The following is a 5,000-nucleotide window of genomic DNA, read 5'->3' on the forward strand; positions in this document are numbered from 1 at the left end:
ATGTATAGGTAGTTTCAGATGGATGTTATATTTCAAATGACACCAGTTTTCTTTATAAATTTCACCTAAAATATTCTAGAATATGCTTATTGTATAAACTCAGGGCAAGATTCTAACCACTGCATTTAGTATTATCATACAGAACTGGCATCTAATTTATTAATCAAGCCATATGAGGTACTATGATATTACTTATACTATGCTCTACATATTCTCGAGGGATTCCAAGAATTATAACTTTTAAAATCCATATATAGCATTCTCCAGCACATCGCCTGGTGGTTCTCATTAAAATAGAAGTTTTTTATGTATAATAGTTTTTTCAATTACTATGCCATGCCTAAAAATGTAAAGTCCTAGAAAAAACAACATCTCTTTATATAGATTTAATATATACAGCATTTTGGAATAACTTTTGAATATATTTCTTTTTTATTTGTTAGTTGTGGTTAGTGGTTTAACATTGAGGTAACAGTTCATATGTCTATTCACATCTTCATATAATGTTCTCTCTTGCTTCGTCAAGTTCAAATATAAAAAAATAGAGATAAAAAAGAGGACTTATTTTGATTCTTATAATATAGTAAACTTTCAATCTTAAGTCTGGTATTATTTTGAAATTAGATGTATACACATTCAATTGCTGTTTTTTTTTATAATTTGTTTCTTAACTATGTTGTTTTCTCTTGTTTTCTGCATATTTGTTAAATATTAGTTCCTAAAGATTTCATAAAATTATTACCTAATGTAAATTGTAGGGTATTCGACGGGAACTTTGTAGACGGTATGATTCGAATCACACAAAAAATAATACCAATTTATTCAAAATAATTGAACTGTGAATACAGAATGGAAGTCCCGTATTTCCAGTAATAAAAAATATTTAATTGAATTTTCTTATAAGCAGAGTATTAAGCAACATTAAACACGTTAATTTTTTATAAGGTATTCTTCTGACAATGCAAAAGAATCCATATATCATACCCACTATAATCGATATGAAAGAATTTTTATCTTTCAAACGCAGTAGTATCTTGATAAAGAAACCAAAGCGAAATGTATAAAATTCCTTCAAAACAATAACGCCAGTTTTGTTTATGATAAATATCATAATTGCATTATAGCTATTTTTGGAAAAAGATATTATTCAGTTGCAATAAATATCAATAATAAATATTAATAAAATGCAAGCCTAACCTTACAGACAACTTTTTTTTCTAACTCATGAAATATATGGCCTCATATAGTACTGTGTAACTTTGTATTGCATTGATATATTTGATATGTACTATCACACACACACACACACACACACACACACACACACACACACACACACACACATATATATATATATATATATATATATATATATATATATATATATATATATATATATATATATATATATATATATATATATATATATATATATATATATATATATATATATATATATATATATATATATATATATATATATATATATATATATATATATATATATATATATATACACTGTATATATATGTGTGTGTTTGTATGTGTGTGTGTGTTTGTGTGTGTGTATAAATTCAAATTCTCACATGTCTTAGTTTCAATCAAAAGGAAGTTTCTTTATCACGCATGAGTAACATTAAGCTTATTATGAATTACTGAATCAGTGATAGAATTTGCATCCAGTGGATAATATTTTTACGTATAATATGATAGTTTGTTCATAGCTTAATCAGATCGTATTTCAATTGCATAGTTCATATTCAACTTCTTCTTAGTCTCTTGTATAACTTTCGCCCTATATTGTATATGTAGTCTTAGCCTAAACTTCTCTGTCATCAATATTTTATAGTACCTAATTTTTTCAGAAACGTTTCATGAATATGAGCCTTTCCTTCAGATTTCAGGATATCATGTGCATTTAAAAGTGGAACTGTGCGGAGTGTTGCAATACCAAAAATATATTTACTCTCCAATCTGAAATGATTATTTGGTTTCCTGGAATTTCTGATGTCTGTATATTTGTCTTCTAAAGATTTTTTTTTTGGGGGGAGGGGGCCTTAATAGAGAATTTTGTATAGGTTAAATATCGACAAAATTACTCTAAAGTAAAATTTTCTCTCAAAGAGAAAATTATCCAAACAAAAGCTGTCCCACAACTCTGATATAATCTTAGAAATATCATTATATCCTTAGAATATAAACTCTTTCGAACAACTAATGTCCAGAAAGATGCAAGTACAAGTATCTATAGCTATTATTCAACAGTCGACAACCTTAGAGAGAGAGAGAGAGAGAGAGAGAGAGAGAGAGAGAGAGAGAGAGAGAGAGAGAGAGAGAGAGAGATTTCTGCTCTTTTTACATTAACATCGATGTTCAAAGTTAAGAGATTATAATTATTTTCTTATTTTTAACGCATAAAATAATAAAAGTAAAATTAAAAAGTATTTTCATGAAAAGTAATTTTTATTCAAACAAAATAAAAATTTGTAAATAACTTTTGTTATCATATTCTTTTAATCAAAGCTTTAATAATATGTTTTGAGTGTTTTTCCTTGTTGTAATACATGTAATATTTTTTCATATTGTTTATATTCTTAGGATAATCATTATTAATGTAAATAAAATATATAATCATTTAGTTTTTAAATGATATATTAATCATAACTTAATCAGAAACGTATAATCGGTAAAACATTTCCAGATTAAGCGTTTTGTCCGCACCATATTGCGGTCGCTACGGGGAAAAGGTACTAATAAAAAAAAAAAAATCCTTCAATATTCATTATTTGTGTGCTGTAATTTTTTAAGTGTAAAAGATAGAATTAACAAAACAAATACACAACATTTATTTTAATAGAAGCAATGAATAAAGCTTTTCAAAATCACATTCAGTTGATATCAACATAGCTTGTAGTGAGAAAATCATAATCATTGAAGAAAGTTTATTAATCTACAATTAAAGGGTTCAATACGAAAACAGAGATCAACAAAGCCTTTTCAATTGTTTCCATTCCATACATAGTTCAGCGTTGTCTGACGTCACAGCTTGAGAATTTCCAATCTCGGTTATAGGAATAATTCAAAACATTTAATTCTTTCTATTATTGAAAATTGTGAAAAAAAAGTTTTAATTAATTTCGCTAAATGAATTTACGTTCTTATGAGTGAAGGAAGAGCATTATGGAATTATTATGAAATTCTGTATGATTTAAATACAGTTTATTCTTTTTGAGAGAGGAAAAAAAAATATAAGCTCTAGCATAAACAGCTCTAAGTAGTAGGTCAGTAAAATAATTGTTCGTTACAATATAATAATACCCTAACCCCCCCCCCCCCATAAAAAGGTTTTGTGAGGGGGATGTGATATTCCAGCCAGAGACTGAGTCAAATTAATACCTAATTGCATGAGACTTCATTTAAAACGTAATTTCAGCCTCGATATTCTGTGGAGAATCATTCCTTAAGACGCATGAGCCTCTTTTACCCTCCATGGTTTTACCTGAGAAATTTTCCATTAAGATCCTGCTTCAGCAATTACTGCCGGAGAACTTCCTTTTATGATACACTTACACAAGTTAATCAGTTCATAGTGTCTATAAAGAATCCACATTAGAGACGTCTCGAACTGTCGATCTAACAAAGCCAAAACTCCTCGCTGCTGGGAAAAAGGACGCTGGTGACTGGTACAATACTTGAACATACGCTACCGTTATCTAAAGCGATGTGAGGCACGGCAGCCGATCGGGACTACGGTCTACCACAGAGCCAAAGAAAGATCTATCAAAAAGAAGGCAACCGTGCTTATCCCATACCAAAAAAAAAAAAAATTAAAAAAGCACGTAAATAGAAGAAATGTACGGAAAATTATTTTTAGAGTGTACTGTAGTTAACACCCCAGGACTGTTGATTTGATAATTAGGGTGTGAATGCCCATATATGCAAAACAGTTACAGTATTCAAAATTTTTTTTTTCATTTATTATCACATACAAAGGGGAAGTTATTAATCCCGTTTTAATAAACGAATCCAATCATGATAATTTATTAGCAGGATATAATTGGATATATGTGCATTATCCCTACAACCGGATTATGATTTGGATTCTTTGAAGCTTTTTAGAACTTGATCAAATGGGTTAAAATTAGAATTCTAGGAACAATATTAGGTTCCTTTGAAGCGATTTTTCTACCGTTATTTATTGTGCCATCTATAAATAACAAATAAACCTCTATACATATGATTAAGGTAGGCACATAGATAATCAGTTACACTTGATACTTAAAAGTTTGGAAAATTTCTCCTAAAATGTTAAGGATATCTAAAAGAAATGACTATAAAAATGTGAAATACGTGTGTAAATAACACATTCTTCCATTTATGACGAAAATCTTATCTGAGAATACTTGAAATGAGTAAAATTGAATAGAGATATCAAGATTTTAAATAATCATAAATACACCTATTTGCCAACTATATGTGTTTAAACTTGTTTTTACCTACTGAAACGGCTAGAGATACGAGAAGTTACAAGGATTTTGACTGTCTCTTGGACTTTTTAGTCTATCAGCGGGGACTTCATTTGCTCTTGGGTAGAGTAATTTCGTTTAAGCGTTTAGACAGTATTTATAATATTGTCTAACTTAATCCTTAATTCCTTTACTGTGTTACAGTTTACTGCATCCGTTGGACCTGGAAAAAAGAGTAAAAAAAATATACACCAGAGAGAGAGAGAGAGAGAGAGAGAGAGAGAGAGAGAGAGAGAGAGAGAGAGAGAGAGAGAGAGAGAGAGAGAGAGTAACGTTATCATACCGAACATTAACTTATCTAAACGACAAATACGCGAGGCTCACATTACGATAGCGATAGGGAAAACTCCCTGGACAAACGGATGGAAACCTTATCACCAAAGGGAATTAAGATAAATACTTTAATTTAGTGGCATTAATCCCGTGTTAATGGATGTAAACACCAAAGTTATTTGTTACGACCAGACTTTTGTC

General features: G+C 29.4%; 1 protein-coding gene across 1 annotated transcript in view; it reads right to left on the bottom strand.

Moving 5' to 3' along the window:
* Nucleotides 1-5,000, bottom strand: part of LOC137637051 (uncharacterized) — a 139,553-nt gene that overhangs the window by 3,907 nt on the left and 130,646 nt on the right. The window lies entirely within an intron of this gene.

This window comes from Palaemon carinicauda, chromosome 1 (assembly GCF_036898095.1).
Source record: "Palaemon carinicauda isolate YSFRI2023 chromosome 1, ASM3689809v2, whole genome shotgun sequence".
In the NCBI taxonomy this organism is placed as follows: Eukaryota; Metazoa; Arthropoda; class Malacostraca; order Decapoda; family Palaemonidae; genus Palaemon; species Palaemon carinicauda.